The sequence below is a fragment of the Callithrix jacchus genome, chromosome 7, assembly GCF_049354715.1.
Source record: "Callithrix jacchus isolate 240 chromosome 7, calJac240_pri, whole genome shotgun sequence".
NCBI lineage: Eukaryota > Metazoa > Chordata > Mammalia > Primates > Cebidae > Callithrix > Callithrix jacchus.
In genome coordinates this window covers 118,507,607-118,525,605 of record NC_133508.1, presented here as the reverse complement: position 1 = coordinate 118,525,605, position 17,999 = coordinate 118,507,607, and the positions used below count along the sequence as shown (strand labels likewise).

At 34.9% G+C, this 17,999-nt stretch overlaps 1 protein-coding gene across 3 annotated transcripts in view; it reads right to left on the bottom strand.

Moving 5' to 3' along the window:
* The window catches only part of ADGRL2 (adhesion G protein-coupled receptor L2), a 678,326-nt gene extending 661,909 nt beyond the window's left edge, over nucleotides 1–16,417 (bottom strand). For all 3 annotated transcript variants that reach the window (XM_078332297.1, XM_078332298.1, XM_078332318.1), the window contains exon 1: nucleotides 16,067–16,417. The gene's annotated coding sequence lies outside the window, so the exon portion shown is untranslated. The remainder of the gene's footprint in view (nucleotides 1–16,066) is intronic.
* Between the last annotated feature and the right edge of the window lie 1,582 nt (nucleotides 16,418–17,999).

Here is a 17,999-nt window from a genome sequence, read left to right as displayed (position 1 = left end):
GTGGTATTTTTTTTTTAGCAGTCCTATCTCACCATTGGTGCATATTAAACTTATGATTAATTGAATATCATAAATCTTTTTCTCCCTAAAGTTCCTTGCGAGAAAGCCTCATTTAAAATTGTATATTTTATGTTTTAAAGTAATATACATTGTTATGCACTTACCATATCCTGTCACCTTTATTGCTGAATATCACATATGGTATCTCTTTGAGGTTTGTTTCATGGGTAGTTTGGCTAAGCATATTTATTTTGCTTACATTCAATATACAGAAAGCAAGGGCCAAAGGTAGAAATTTGTATTTCACCCCTAGGTAGTGTTAAAGGTTCGCACCTTTTTGTTTATACTGTGTGTGTGTGTGTATACATGAATTAGTCCTGTACATTTGAGGAAGAACATTGAAAAAAATAGTATGTCAAAAATATAGAAAGAATATATATTTAAATAAACTTGTTTTTTAAATGTCAGCATTTGCTTTTAAAAATGTAAGAGTGTTAGTCTAAAAAATGTAGGCATGTCTCATTTTATTGCGCTTTGCAGCTATTGTGTTTTTTTCTTTAGAAACTGAAGGTTTGTGGCAAACTTGTGTCCAGTAAGTCTATTCGCACCATTTTTTTTAACAGCATGTAATCACTTCATGTTTTTGTGTCATGTTTTGGTAATTCTCACAATGTTTCACAGTGTTTCATCATCATTATCATCTGTCACAGTGATCTGTGATCAGTCATCTTTGATCTTTGATGTAATGATTGTAATTGTTTAGGAACACCGTGAACCACATCCATATAAGACCATAATTTAATAGATAATTGTGTGTGTTCTGATGCTCTATTGACCGGGAGTATCCTCCAGGTGCTCATCTACCAGTCTCTCTCCTTCTCCCCTTGACTGGGCCTCCCAATTTTCTGAGTCACAACAATATTGAAATTAGGCCAATTAATAACTGTATAATGTCCTCTAAGTGAAAGGAAGAGTTGCATCTCCTTACCTTTAAATCAAAAAGTAGAAACAATCAAGCTTAGTGAGGAATGCGTGTTGAAAGCTCAGACATGTTGAAAGAAGCTTCTTCCACCAGTTAGCCAACATGTGAATGTAAAGGAAAAGTTTTTGAAGAAAATCAAAACTGCTACTCTTGTGAGCACATGAATGGTAAGAAAACAAAACAGCTTTATTGCTGATACAGTTTTAGTGGTCAGGAAAGAAGATCAAAATAGGCCCAACATTGCCTTAAGTAAGCTAAAACCTAATACAGTGCAAGGCCTTAACTCTCTTTAATTTGTTAAAGCTGCAGAAGAAAAGTTTGAAACTACCAGAGGTTGGTTTATGAAGTTTATAGAAAGAAGCCACTACTTGCAAGGTGAAACAAGCAGTGATGAAGAAGCTACAGCAGGTTATCCAGAAGGTCTGGCTAAGATAGTTGATGATGATGGCTTTGTTAAAAAGATATTCAATGTGTTCAAAACAGCCTTACATTGGAAAAAAGATGCCATCTAGGACTTAACTAGTTATAGAGGAAAAGTTGAAGCCTGGTTTCAAAGTTTCAGAGGACAGGGTGACTTTGTTAAAGGCTAAAGCAACTGATGATTTTAAGTTGAAGCCAATTCTCATTTACATTCTGAAAACATTAAGGCCCTTAAGAAGTATGCTAAATCTACTCTGTCTGTGCTCTATAAATGGAATGACAAAGCCTGGATGACAGCATGTCTGTTTACAGCATAGTTTACTGAATATTTTAAGCCCACTATGAAGACCTACTGCTCAGAAAAAAGAAAGATTTATTTCAAAATATTACTATCATTACAAGGTACCTGGTCAGCTGAGAGCTATGATGAAGATGCACAAAGAGATAAATGTTGTTTTTCTGTCTGCTAACACAACATTCATTCTTCAGAATGTAAATCAAGGAGGAATTTGACTTTTGAGTCTTATCTAAGAAGTATATTTAATAAGGCTATGGCTGCCACAGATAGAGATTCTTCTGAGGGATCTGAGCAAAGTAATTTGAAAACCTTTTGGCAAGGATTCACCATTCTAGATGCCACTAAGACATTTATGATTCATAGGAGGAGTCAAAATGGCAACATTAACAGGAGTTTGGAAGAAGTTGACTGCTACTGTCATAGATGACTTTGAGAGGTTTGAGACTTCAGTGGAGAAAGTAACTGCAGATGTGGTGGAACTATCAGATTGAACTAGAATTAGAACTGGAGCCTGAAGATGTCACTGAATTGCACAGTCTCATGACAAAACTCGAATGGATGAGAAGTTACTTCTTACGGATGAGCAAAGAAGCTGGTTTCTTGGGACGGAATCCACTCTTGGTGAAGATGCTCTGAACACTGTTGAAATGACAACAAAGGGTTTGGAATATTATGTAAGCTTACTTGATATAGCCGCAGCAGGGTTTGAGAGGATTGACTCCAATTTTGAAAGAAGTTCTACTGGTAAAATGCTATCAAACAACATTGTATCCTAGAGAGAAATCCTGCATGAAAGGAAAAGTCGATCAATGCAGCAAACTTCATTGTTGTCTTATTTTAAGAAATTGCTACAGCCACTCCACCCTTCAGCAACCACCATCCTGATAAGTCAGCAGCCATCAATGACGAAGCAAGACCCCCTACCAGGCAAAAGAGTATGACTGCTGAAAGCTCAGATGATTGTAAGCATTTTGAGCTGTATTTTTAAATTAAGGGTTATACATTTTTAAAAGACATAATGCTATTGTACAGTGAATAAGCCATATAATGATGTAAACATAATTTTCAAACGTACTGAGATATAAAAAACTCTATGCAGTTCACTTTATTGTGATATTCACTTTATTGTGGTGGTCTGGAACTGAACTTTCAATATGTCTAAGGGATGCCTGTACATAGTCCAAGCATTTTATTACCTTAGATTTTGAAATAAGTGGTGTGCCTTGATTATTTCTAGATGATTTTTAAATTAATTAAAAAATAAAAGTTAAAATTGCTGAAGTCTTATAATAAGTGTATCTCATGAATTTCAGCTATATATATTCATATAAAGATTAAAAGAACAATTTTAAAAATTGACCTAGAAGGCTTAGAAGACAAAATTGTCCATGAGTCTTATTTTCCTCTACAGTTATTGCTTTGTTCTAGGAAGTGAAATTAATGAATGCAATAAAAACTCATAATTCGACTCATAATAATTGTAGCCTTTTTAGAACCATTCACTAGAAACATTCATTATTCCAGTTCCACTCAGAAAGCATTTGTCGAGCTTTGCAGAAATGCTATTCTCAAAGACAGGTTTGACCTACTGGCCTATTGGTATCACTGGGAGAGAAAGGTAGAGAATTCTCTTAGTTTGATGAGAAATCTGCATATTTCACAGCCTTTCTTATCTATGATATACCCGTAAGAACAGGAAACCAAACACCGAATGTTCTCACTTATAAGTGTGAGTTGAACAATGAGAACACATGGACACAGGAAGGGGAACATCACATACCAGGCCTGTCTGGGGATCAGAGGATTAGGAGAAATACCTAATGTAGATGAAGGATTGATGGGTGCAAAAAACCACCATGGCACATGTATACCTATGTAACAAACCTGCATGTTCTGCACATGTATCTCAGAACTTAAAGTATAATTTAAAAAAAATCTGGGTTTGTATTTAAGATTATGTTGCTCTGCGTAACCACAGTAGAACACGGAAGAGTAGGAAAAATGCTGTTGAATATATTAAAGAAGTATAAATCTATAATTTGCTCTAAAATTCTTTCAAACAGACAAGTGAGATCACCATAGAATTGATGGAGGATCAAACAACTCTTACATGCAATGAAAAATGGAAGAAGAAGAAAGACAGAGATGATTAAAGTAGTTGAAGAAAGGATTCATTAAGAGGTAAATTGGCTCATAAGCATGAGAAATGACTCCAGTAAGAAAATAAATATAAGAGAATCTCTTTTTAGAAAACGTTTTTCCAAAATAAATTCATTTTTAAGTTATAGAACTATTATTAGGTATATTTTCCAGATTACTAAAGAAACCCTGGATTCATGCTGGCCCATCACTGTGATTATTACTATCATGGTTACTTTTGCAACCGGCACTATATTAGTAATAACCACCATTTATTCAATTAATTTATGTGTCTGTAGGCTGAATTCTTTTAAAATATCATTTCATTTGTCCATGAAACAACTGTGTAAGGTTGATATTAGTAAATATCAGTGTTGTCCCCATTTTACAGATAAACGTGAGGCTTAGGGAATTTAATAACTTGTTTAAGGTCTCACAGCTTCTAAATGGCACAACCTGACTTTAGACTTCACTTCCTCTTTATGGAGTAACAAAGGGGAATAATATTGTCAAAATGCAGAGTTATAAATATTACTGTAGAAAGTGTAATATTCATACAAGGTAATCCTAGACTCATTGATTGATATCAATCAATAAACTAAACTATTTACTTATTCAATTGTACAGGTGTATTTTTATAATGTCGTACTTTTATTGACCATATTCATAACATAAAATACAAACATCAGGAAAGCATGAAACAGAAATGACAGTGATTTTATTAAAGATGTAGTATCTATGTTCTTTAAAGGCGGAGAGTACATTTTTCTATTTTATTACAAATATAGTAGTTGGTGTATTAAATATAAACAGTTTGAAAAATTTAATGATATAAATATAAAAATGTATATTTAGTTATGTGTATGCATTTATGATTCTATCATGGAATGTCATCATTAAAATGTAAACCTTATTGAAGTTGTGTGCATATAGACATATATCTACACAATCATGCCATGTTTCATAAACATACAATTATGTTTTGAAATATGTGCAGCTATACAGATATAAATAAATATGCAGACAGACTCCTTACTTACAAATGATTGTTTCAGAAAATTTTAAAAGCAGTTATATTTTCAGTCCAGAAACTGTGATTTACGTATTTAACGCTCAATTCCTGAGATAGTGTTTTAAGTATAATTTAAGCTAAACCCTAATACTCTGTACCATACTGTTTTTAGAGACAAACTTGACTTTATTCAACAACAAATCCTAATAGAGGAGTTACTGTATTCCACAAACCATGCAGATATTAGCAATACAATGCATAATTCTCAAAACATTTATAGTCTAGTATGAAATATAGAAAAGTCAGTTAACAGAGCTCAGAGAGGTACAGTGGGATGGTAACACCAAGGAATGCCATCACAATCAGACCAATCAGTGGTGCTTTCTTGAATGAAGTGATAAGTGCCTGGAGAGTTCTGAGGGATGAAAAGCAGTGAGCCAGATGCAGTATGGGATTATGTGGGGTTGAGGGCTGGGAGAGAGACACAACAGAGTTGAGACACAGAGTGAAGGAATATCTCCTGTGCTACAAGAGAGGGTTTTCATCCTCGGTACTATTGACATTTTGGGAAGAATTAGTCATTGTCGTAGGGGGTCGTGTTATTTATTCTAGAATGTTTAGCAGCATATGTGGCCTCTACCCCACTAGATGCTCAGAGTACAGTACTTCCCACTCCCAACCCAAACCAAAAATGCCTCTCAACATTATCAAATGTCCCCACAGAAGCAAAATCATCCCTAGTTGAGAAGCACTGTTGTAAAGAAAAAGACAGACAGTAGCACTGGACACTAGGGTAACTTGCTAACTTTATATTAACAAAGAAAGGTCAAATTCCATTTGCACTTTCCCAGCATTACTCCCTAGATGCCCTAAATTGGGGTGGATGAGAGATAGTTATATATGCTTTTTAATGTATCATCCAACTACCTGGGATCTGGATGTTTACAAGTCAGGGATTGCTCCTTTTTAGGCATGCGTATATGTACAGACACATACACATATACACTGCAAAGACATAAAGCAAAACGTCTCCGATTTGGCCATAATATTTAATGATCATCTAGCTTTCATTCCTATATCTTATCAGCCAAAATTTTTATAAACTTTCCAGAATATAATACATGCCTTCCGGTAGAAATAGGAGTTGATTCAACTTTGCAAATACCATGTTACTTGCATAAATTTCAAGAGTCTCCTTAAAGGTAGAACATCTGTTTAGTGAAGTTTTATTATTTTTCTCTTTAAAGAATAAGCCATGAAAATGATAAAATATGATTGGCTTAAAACACAATATATCCAACTTTAATCACTTTCTAAATCCAAAGATATTTTTAGATGAAAGCAAAGGAGGTCATTTTCAAATCATTTTGTGAAACTTAAGCCTACCCAGAGGAAAGGTAATTTTGTTTGATCCTGAACATCAAGTGAATTTGTTCACCAAACCATTTATTCCAAAAGGTAATTAAAATAATGTAAAATTGATCCAATATATGTTTAACAAAATTAACTAATTATAATCTGCTTAAACCATTTAACCTTTATAGTTCCTTTAAAAGTGTTTGATTTTCTTTGGAAAAATAAACAATGTACTTTAAAAAGGTGGTGCCTCCTTGTCTACCTTTTTTTTTTTTTTTTTTTGGTAGATGATCCTATGCTAAAATGCCAGTATAACAAATAGAGTAGACAAACAGCTGAGGGGAGAAGGGAAGATTTCCCCTTAAGTCAAGGGCACACATGAGAAGGAAAATACTATAAGATGAAGAAATCAGTCTTCACATTCTCATAATAAAAATGAGCTCTGTTACCGTAAGTATTGATGTTAATGTCTCAGAACTTATGCCAAACTTTCAAATGAAATGTGTATCAATTCTCTTCCTTCAGATATTCAAGTTACTTATGGACAAAATATATACTGCAACTTAGCATTTGTTTATTTTCAATTGCTTTCCATTTATTCAAGTCACTGTCAAACAGATATACTTTAAAAAGTTCAACAAATCAAAAAAGCCTAATGGCCTATCACTAGGCTACATTTATTTTGTACTTATCTATTCTAATACTGAGTAGATACTGAAATTCCAAAGGGTTTGCCTGGGCTCTTAGTGTCTGTGAGAGGTATGAAATAGTGATCTAAGAGAAGAAATGCGCTGTGACAGTTCCATCCTTTAAAAAGAGTGGAAGAACTAGGAACTACCGCAGGGAAAAAATAGTAGAAGAAACCGTAAGCCCCGAGGGACTTTCTAATCCATATCTGTCTATTATTAATTCATTATAATTTACTATTTTATTTTAGAGATAAAATTGTCATTATGTCATTTTTAAAACCAAATGACATTATAAAAGACACCCAATGGTGAGACGTATTAACTGAAATAACTGTCACTGCTCATAGAGTAAAACAAGCTGTACATTGGGTAAAAAGAAATCTGAATGTGATTTCTTTGATGGCAAAGAATCAGGCCACCCATTATACTGAGGTTAATTTGTTGACTCATATTTCCACTTATCCAATGAGATTGGATCACATGAACAAATCTCTACCTCTAATCAATTTTTTTATTGAATTGTGACCTTTAATCCACTTTCTTTTTGATTATGAATGACAGTGACCTTTACCTAATTTAAAGCAGAAACTCTGATGCAAAATTATGCAAACTACACATGTAAATTCTGAATCAAACTAAAGATGTGCATAATCTACTGGTGAGAAATGATTTCAGAAGACATTTGTATTAAGGCTGAATGAGGTATCTGAGGGTAAATGAATTAGTCAGCATACAAATGGTTGTTGGAAGAGTTGCAAAGACCAAATGCTGTTTATATTTTCTCAGCTTCTATTTAGAAGACTGAAATGTCAATATACATACCAATTTTTATTATTTTACTCAGCATTTTATGGCATTCAGGAAATGATCACAATGTAATAAAGTCAGACAAGATTATTTTTCAGAGGAGTTGGCAAACTGTGCCTGAATATTCAATTCATTGTCATTTCTATTCATTTTCTGCTGCACAAAAATCTGGCGAAATTCTGCCACAGCATGTGTAGCATGTTGACTTCTTGACACTATTTTATTTCATTAAAGAGGAACTTTATGTCCAATAGCATCTGGCAGTCAGTAGTGTTTCTAGGATATATTTAGAAACTACTATCTCAAGGAAGAAAGTTAAAGAATAAAGAAACCTGTTTGTATTGAGAGTCAGATGAACGTCCTGTTCCACATCTACCGCTTGATTCTCCTTTTTTCTACTGGCTCTTTCTTTTTTTCTGTGGATTAATACAAATGGTTCTGAGCTGATATTACTGAGGGCAAACCCAGCTCTGGGTACGAACTAAAATGCAGCCTAATCCTATAATCCACTCTCTTTCTCAAGCCATTCAATTTTACAGAGTGCTGTTAATGCAAAGTGGACATTGTTGCTTCTCAAATTATACTTTGTTTTCCATACATACAAAAAATACCAAAATATAAGTACATCACACATACTTAAAACACACAATCTACAGTCTGTATTTTATGACATAGATACACATGTATATGTGTATATGATGAAGATTATGTCACAGCGGTAAGCCATTGAGTGCATTTCACTGTCAGAACCACACCAAACAGTACCTGGCACAAGCATGTACTTTCATGATTAACACCAGGGGGTTGTCAGATTGCTATATCTGAAATAAACAGATTCACCCTGACAGATAATCAGCATTTTGCACTGCCTAATACATGTTTATCTTTCACTATCGACATAATTACACTAAAAGTGCACTTAATATAATCTTTCATAGGAAATTAAACAGGTTTGAATGATATACTTATAATGGATTGGGGACAGAATGTGAAGGAGAGAAATATCAATACTAGACGTTTTGGGAGAACACATACATGAAGCAATGACCAGGGAATCAATGAGCACTGGAAAAAATCAATGGCAGTCTGTGTTTAAGGAATTCATTTACATAGTTTCCAAAGCAATCAGAAAAGTCCTACAAAGCTGTGAAATACCCTCTTGATTTTTTCATGTCCTGATGCTTCTTTTCTTCTGACATGTGCGCTATGCTCACCTCTCACACAAAAAAAGCTAAGGAGAGTTCTCTTAGAATGAATTTTGTATTTGTCTGATTCATAGTCAACTCTTTCAAAAGTTTGCAATCTGGCTTTTGAACTTTGGTACTGGAAACTCATAGTGGCCTGCACAGACGGCACTTTTAGAAGGAAATTCAGCAAGCTCTGAATTAGCACCTGTCACCTGAGTGGCTAAGAGCACAGACAGGCATGCCATTTTAACAGCCGTAGAAATTAACACGTGCTGTTCCATAGGCATCAGGCCTTAAGGATATTAAATCAGGACCTGAGAAGCAGAATTAGGTGAAAATATTAATTTAAATCAATATTATAAATATGATCCCCAGCATAGGAAGCATCTTTCTTTAAGGATATGCTAATTTACAACTATGGTCTACCCCACTGCCTATGAGAAGACCTAAGGATTTTGAGCCTCACTTGGTTAGTAACAGGTTAGGATCAGCACTTTGATGTCCCATAAATCTCTTTTCTTTTCTTGGCTACAAAATAAAATGAAGCCATGAAACACTTAAATACCTATGTCTGTGAGTGAGGTACCGGGTAATATAAATTTGATTTTAAACAGAAAACAAAGGAAGAGAAGTACTTCAAATATCTTCAGTGAACTTAGCATGGTTTTGGGCATGTAGCAGACAGTATTTTATTTGTTTACTATAAAGCTGAGAAACGGGTATTTTTTCCATCCAAGGAAAGGAAACGCAAGCTCAGAGAGATTCAATAATACTCCCCATATATTGTATTCCAACCCAGGATCTGTCTGTATGAAACTAGTGCTCTTTCCATTTCATTATGTTTTCTCTATAAATTCAGTTTACATGATTTTAAAATGTTTTTGGCTTTTGTTTTCTAATGAAGCATGCAGAACTTTAAACCAGGGTCCTATATCCCTTTCATCAATTAGAAATACGTATCCACAGTCACCTGTAGGCTGTTCCATCCCTCTCTAAATCCAGTAACACCCCAGAAGCCAGTATACAATGGCTTTCACTTGCTAATCAAAAGGACTTCATAAATAATCCAACATCTCCATGGCTAAAGGCTGAAGAAATGAAATGACTAAGAACTGAGGAACAAAAGGCCTCTAGCAGGTGGTTAGAGTACCCCAATGGGTAGAAAATCCATATTTTGAGTTCTTTTACCTACCCCAAATCTTTGGAGGAACTGGGACCTTTTCCCTGGGCCCTGGCACCCAGAAGGGGATAGAAAGTTTTGCTCTCTGCCCGTGTTGGGGGACCCTAAACTGCTTTTCCTGTTTTTCTCCTGCCAGCACTGCCTCCTGAAGCCCACATCTCTTTGTTCCAGAAGCACGCTGGCTGGTGATCATTGTACCTTGGAAGCCGCCCTGAAACCCACTCCTCTGACAGCCTCCATCTCCACACTGCTTGGGTGATGGTGTCTGCCTGGGTAAAACTGGATTTGCAAAATTACTTTCAGAACCTGATTTGTGGTTGTAAACTCTCTCTGTAGATTTCTTATTGGATTAACTATTCCACAGTTTGCCTTAAAAGCCACTGTGCAGTCTCTTTACTTTCATCCTTACTTAGGACCCTAACTGCTCTTAACGTATGCATTCCCAGGGAGCAAAAGCTTCAGGATGAAGAATAATTTCTCTTGAAGACTAATTATTATTTCTATTTTATTTATAGTGTCTGAAGATTTAGTGGCAGAAGTTTAAAAGCTGAAAACTGAAGTTAATAAAAAATGGCCAAAGTCTGAATTCTTTAAAATCTTCTAAACCCTCCTCTCCTCATCCCAAGACATCTCTGCTACTATCTTCTCTATTTTTCTATTTTTCTTTTAGTCTCCTTCTCATCTTACCTTTCATCTTTGTTCTTTTACCAGTTGCCTCTCCTTTCAACTTCCAAAATGAGAAATCGCAGTATATATTATTTTATCCATTGGAATAATTTCCTTTCTTGTTTCTATTTTTAAAATTAAGCATGTGTAAATTTTAATATGTTGTCAGAGAGCATAGGCTCAATGTTTGGAATATAGCTAAATCTCAAGAAATATGTTGAATGGATAGATGTTCCTCTCATTGCTCCTGAAACAACTTTTTAAAAATATATAACCTATAGCTAACTCGATTTTTACAAAACTCAACCAACCATTCAAATATTAATTAAGAGTAGGCTCTAGTTTTAACGCTAAGGCTAGGACTCAGATTAAGTGTGATTTTTCACCCTCGAGAAGTTTACAAACTACTGGAAATACAAGAATATGATCCATGAAACAACCTGGGAAATACGAAAAAAGAACACAGTTAGAGACTGACTTGTGTGTTATAAACTGCAGGCATTGTGAATAGACAGAAAAGAAATCTCAATTGCAGAAAGGGCACTTGATTAATTTTTCTGAGAGAAGATAGAGGGAACTAACTATACGTAACAATAGCCATAAAACAATAACAACAGTAACAAACACACTTTCTAATCCAGATACATCTAATCTAATGAAGTTTTGCTTACCAAAAGGTACAGCTTATCTAATGACGTTTTAGTTTTGAGTTTGAATATGTTAACTGTCCAATCTGAACTAATTGCGAATACATTTCAAAGTTAAGTTGTTTTTTTTAAATATTTTTGCGTACCTTCCTCAGTGAGAAAAACCCCTTGGTTTTTGTTTAATTTCAGGAAATTGACATCTTTTTAGATAGGGAGCTCAGTATTGCAGCCAAAGAATTGAGTAATGAGGGACACATTCTTCAAATGGTTGTAGGTCAGTTTTAACCCATTGACTGTTTCTATCAACACAGACTCAAAATCACCATCCTCTGTTTTCTTCTCACTACTTTTTTTTTTTTTCCAAGGAGAGAATATCAACCAAGTAATGAAGAAATCAAATCTGAAAAGAATGTCTCATGGGCTAAGGGACTCACTCAGCAAGAGATGATGGCAGGGTTAGCTCAAAATTAAATTAATTCCCAACCTTTCCTGTACCAATGGTCGACATCTAACTTGGCTAATCTGGGCAAAACTGATATATTAAAATAACTTTAAAGATAGGTTCTTGGGCTTTCTGCCTGCCAGCAGATAAAGGTTGTGGATATACAGGGCAGTCCATCTGCCTGATACTTCACATAAGATCTAAAAAGGATGCTGGTATCACAGAATACCATCAAAATTGTTTCTCATTTGTTACTTGAGAAACGTGTAGCTTGCTCAATTGCTACTGACCCATGTTCTGCAAACTTCTGCCACTTGATTATGTGTTGATGCTGTTTGGGATTTTGTTTATATTAGATATCTGATATCCACAGGTCAAATAAACATAGGCCTTTAATCAGATTCCTGTGGGTTACATGTATAATAGTTCCTCTTTTCACATTGGGAGGAAAGACAGTGGGAGACAATTCAAAGGCTATCCCAAATAAACAGACAGAAGTAAGGCCACAAATGCTGCCCTGTACGGACCTGTTCTTACTCAGTTCTCCTTAAGGAGATAACACCTACTGACACAAGGACAGATAATTATGTTCAGTGTTTCACAGTCAAACTGTTTAAACATGCATTGCTACTTCATTTGTTTTCTTTATCTGCTTTTCTAATGTGCTGGTGTATTTTGGCTAGGGAAAATTTCATTCAGATGGATCCAGAGAAGAGAAGGGCAAGGAAAAGAGCTGCTGGTACCCAGATTTTCAAGAAAGGTATGACAAGACAGAAAAAGAATTTCTTCTTATGTGAACAGTTATTTGCATCCAAATTTTAATTGTTATCAGAACTTCAATGGAGTTGCCAGGAAAGGTAGTTAGATAAAGCCTCAGGTTAATTTCCATCATTACCAAGCACTTTACGCCACTGACGAATTTTAAACATATAAGGAGATGTCAATCTTGCTCTTTAGACAGAAAAACAAGGTGGGGAGTGGTGGCTCTACAAAGGCTGTCAGTAGACAAGTCAGTCAATTACAGATCTGATTTAGTTCTTAACTCCTTGAGGTAAAAGACAAATGTTCTGCAAGAGTAACCATTCCTGACATGCATTAAATGAAACAACTATTAAAAACTATGCGATCATAATAATACAGATTGAGGTGAAGAGCTATGAAAAGAGTTGAAAAATCAGAATCAGATATTTGAATCCAGATGACAAATGGATAAATCGAAGCATTTTTGCTATTTGTAGGGGGTGGAATGTCCCTACTATTAGTCGTCAGAGATAATTAGCCAGGAAAGGCATTATTGTGTGATTTTTCAAAGAACAGAATAAATGGATTCACATTCCAGTTCTACCCCAGCTGTGTGGCCTTGGCTTAGTTACTTAACCTCTCTGTATCTCCCTCTTTATCTTTGAAATGGGGATGATGGTTTTGCTGACCCCATAGTGCTGTTGTACAAACTTAAGTTATTGCCGATAAAGCAAAATCTGTTGAGCTTTCAATCAATATCATAGTGAATCCATATGTAGCAATAACTTCCAATATTTAGCAAATATATATGGTATTATAGAATCCTTCAAATGTTTACAGATGATACAGTCTTTGAATGTTTACTGATGAAGCACATCATTTCCCCTTAAGCAGGGTTGCAAGTTTCTATGGCCCCAGTGAATACTTCTGAAGTTAGAGGGAACTTATTAACACCTTCCATAGCATCCTTTTAAGATGATAATTTATCTTTTTAACTGTACTCAGTAAAAGCAGCCGAAAAGAGCCAGGTGGGAATAACAACATGGTATTATATATAGCCATAAGGTTTACCAGTTCTACAGATTCTGCCGCAAGGCACACTAAAATGGAGTAAAATGTAACTTATCCTGAACAGTTGCTTGAATGAGTTACTGGAGGAATGGCAAGTTTACAGATGAAGCAAAAGAAACCCAAGGGAGTTGAGGGCTGTGACCATTTTATTTAGGATGCATAGTTGTAAAACCTAACTTAAGGCATACAAGTTAGGTCTTTGGAGAGTTTTCTCGGAGGTTTGCTAACAAATGCGAAAGTCTATAAAATATGTGCTTTTGAAATAACTCTGTGAAATGATGGTTTGAGATTCCACAGGGAGTGCCTTTATACCTGTCAAACCCTGGTAATTTGGTTGAAAAGAGAATGTTGTTTGCATTTTCTCTGTCCCCAAAAGATCTTCTTGGCCACTTTTTACACCTATCCTCAGCTTGACTGCTAACAGAGTATTACATGGCATTCCTTTGTTCTGAAAGGGCATCCTTTAGTTTCACACTAGTCTCAAGTTCACATAACCAGGCGATTCCACGCACCTTTCCATCTGTTAAGGTTTTCCTGTGTAGGGTGCTGCTCTCAAACTCGTTTTAAATATGAAATTGTCATCCTTTACTGTTAGTGACGAATCCTTTTCTTTCCCTGTAATGCTGAAGGTATGAATGGAATTCTCCATTGACAGTGTCTGTGAAGAAGATATTCACGGACAACTACATGGCTCAAATACAGAAATTCAATTGGCCCTTCCTGGAAAGCCTCAGTTTACTTTACAACTCAGTATTTCAAAGAGTTTTACAGAAATTCTAATTACTGTGTAAGAAATAAGTCAAATTCCTCTTCTCTCACTGTAAAGGGCTTTTATTACCCACTGCCATAACACACACATCTTTTTTTTTCTGTTGCTATCCTAGCTGAGTAGCTTGCATACCAATAGGATCACTAAAATGCCACGAAGCAGAACATATTTATCTGTTAAATTCTATGTACAGTAACCTAACAAATGCCAGAGACAGAAAGATTGCCCTCTGCACAGTAATACTTGTATAGATGTCTTCTTTATGCTAACAATGACAGGACTTCATGCCTTGCTCTGTACTCAAAAATCAGGGTGCATTTTTTTTCAATAGAAGACTCTGTATCAAAAAGAAAAAGAACTGCACATTTTTGGCATTGAGATATTTTATATGGATAATAAATTTTTTCCCTCGAACTCCACTAACTACAAGTATCTACCTAGAAGATGAAATGTAAGATTTATGTCATCAGAACTATTCAGTATACCAGATGATAATTTTTTCTTCTTTTCAGGACTGTCAACTTTGTTTACTGTTTATGTTCAATTCTATCCTATATAAGAGATTAAATAGCCTTGTCATAGCCACAAGTCAAAGCCTTCTTAGAAAAATAAGGTAATAAATGCAAAATTAAATTAATAAGGATACTTTCAAAGACATATTACATTTATTGAGATCTAAATTGTAACTGGAATGTTCTAATTATATTTGTACTCATCAAAAAGATTTTTGAGTCTATAATGTTATGACATTTTAGTATGTTTTAAAATGGATATGACTAAGGAATGATTCAAATATTGTAAGTAACTTCAAGGAGACACATATGAAGTAATGTAAGCCCAGGAATTGCTTACATAAATCACCATGTATACTGTGGAATCTGCTAGCCTCTTACATGCATTTTTAATCCAAACTTAATCATTTGGCTATTGAAATCATTCTTAAAAATTGATCTCAGACAGTGTTATATAAACATAAGGGTTTCTTAAAGCCTTACTACATTAAAATTTTCTATAAAACAATTTCAATCTCAAAACAACAAATAATCACATGGATAACGACAGTAACTGAATCCTAACTAATTGTAATACTTCTGCATAGCCTAGTAACAATTTATAAATTGTGAAGAATAAATCTATTTTATAGCCTATTAGCAATAAGGCCTTCAGCTTTTTGCTCGGCAACAGAATGAAGTAAAATCTATTATTTTGTTGCTTTTGTTAAAAATATTTCAACAGTTAGTTATTTTTCACAGAAAATGCTGCAGGAGGCTTCTGGGTTAAAAAAAAAAAATCTTAACACGGTTGAATTTTACACTTGGCTATTATTGGCCAGCATACGTAATAAGTTAAACCATATTGAGAAATTAATATTTTTCTAAGAGGGAAAACTTGATAGAGGATTATATTTTTACATTAGATAGTGGATACTCTAATCTTTCTGGCATTGTAAAACTGAAGCTGGCTGCAGGAAAAATAAACATTATAATACCCGGCACTTAAACAATTGTACCTATATGGTTAAGTAACAAAAGCGTGAGGCACCTGGAATCACAGTATTTGTGCCTAATGCCAGCAACAATATAAAGCATTCAAGTGACATTTGATAATGAGCAGACAGTGGAGGCATTACACACGTCTTTAGAAGAATCAGACTTCCTACCTTGAAAAGACAGATGGAGGTAAGTTCCTTTATATATAAAAAAAAAAAGTTGTAAGTAAAGCCAGGCAGCAGTTGCAGTAAATTGAGTCCTTTCAGTCACTGTATACATACAGCAGTTCTGCAATAAGGGGAAAAATATAATGGGAGGAGCGGCTGTGAACGAGTGACCTCCTCAAGCTGAGTCCTCTCTGTGAACCAGGCATTGAGAGCCACGGCTCCTGATTTGCATGGATTATCTCCACTTGAACAGATACAGAGAAGATACATTTAAATTGAGCTGGCACAATGGCAGAAAGATGGAAGAGTGCGTGAATGAGGGAAGGCGCAAGAGACGGAGAGAGAAAGAGAAACAGACACGAGATCGGAGAGCGTGGATAAGCTGGTTCTTGGAGAACTGTGTCTCAGAAGAGCTACAGCTCCCTCTTCATGTCACAGTTGTAAGATAAGAAATGTTGTCATTCAAGAACTTGTTAATCGTAGAGAAAAATATACTCAGATTAGCTGATGTTCGATCCAATCCAATTTTTATGAACATTTTATGATTCTCCCTATTTTGTCATTAGGGTTTCAGACAGCATACCAAAAATCTTTTATTAGTAGCCAGGTAAACAAATTTGGATGAAATTCTGAGTTTTGAATGAGATCAGTGCTTTGGCTTGAATGGCGTAGACAGCATTGAAAGAACACAGACAGACAATTCGTTAAGTGGAATATTTGTTTTGAAAGAAAATTAATCCCTGTTAACTTTCAAAGAGCTAGTGATATGTACTGTAATGTAAATAGAAGATAGTACTTAAATATATTTTAATGATTAATTATCTCAAAAGAACCCAATTGTACTACTGAATGGGAGCTTTTTAAAAACGTCTTTAAGTTGCTATTTTTTTCATATTGCTTTTGTTGGCATTTCAGGGTAAAAGAAATTGCTCTCTTTGTACAATGCAGATGTATATTTCAATAAACAATGATTATTAAGGCATTCATTTAGCATCTCTAGAAGTTTTCTGTGTTGCTTTATATTCATAATTTTGTTTTAAAAATAAGAAAGAGGAAAGGGCAGATATGATCATAACTTGCCAACAGCCGCTCAGTAAGTCCGCAGCAGATCTCAGAAGAAAAGAATAACCCTCTTTTAGCAAGCTAATGTGAAGCCTGCCTTCTCTCTGTGTAAAGGTGTCAGCAGATACTTAAACAGCCCCGCAATTATGTGAATTCAAAGGAAAAATCAGCCAGACCAACTAGTTGACTCAATTGATCATAGCTTTATAGGAGATAGCATTAACTTGGTGTGAATCAAATGACATAGATTAACTATATTTCAACAAATGGCATTAAAATTCTCGACATAAACATATAAGCACATTGCAGAGAGTAGTAAGGAGTTCAGAATTTTTGCTGCTATTGGGACTCATAGACTGTCAGGAAAGATAAAGAATTTAAACACACTACACTTATAAGAACTCTGACTTGATGGACGGAAGTGACACTTTAAAGGAAATCTCGAGAAAAACGCCATCACACATTTCCATGAGATTTAGTGGAGATCTGGAGTTTCTGAAGTATGCAGACTTAGTGACTATAACAGTGTTTAGGAAGCAATTGCCTGAAAGTAAAAGGGTGAAGACAATAGTTATTTTATATCTCTGACATCCAATAGTCTGATTGCTCTCCGAGTGGATGGGTGAGTTCTCAGGGTTCTTTTTCTATCTATTTGGACACAGCTTATATACAGATTGGATTTGTAATGTTACTGAGGTTTTAATATTACTTTTCAGGCTGTAAACTCTTTTGAATCGGGGACCATACAGTTTCCTCTAAAATATCTCTCCAAATATTTTTGAAGTGTCCTTTACATATTGTAGATGTTTTATAAATTTTTTCAGAAAAATATTCAAAATAACAGCAGTGTTTATATTTTCTATACCAGTTGTTT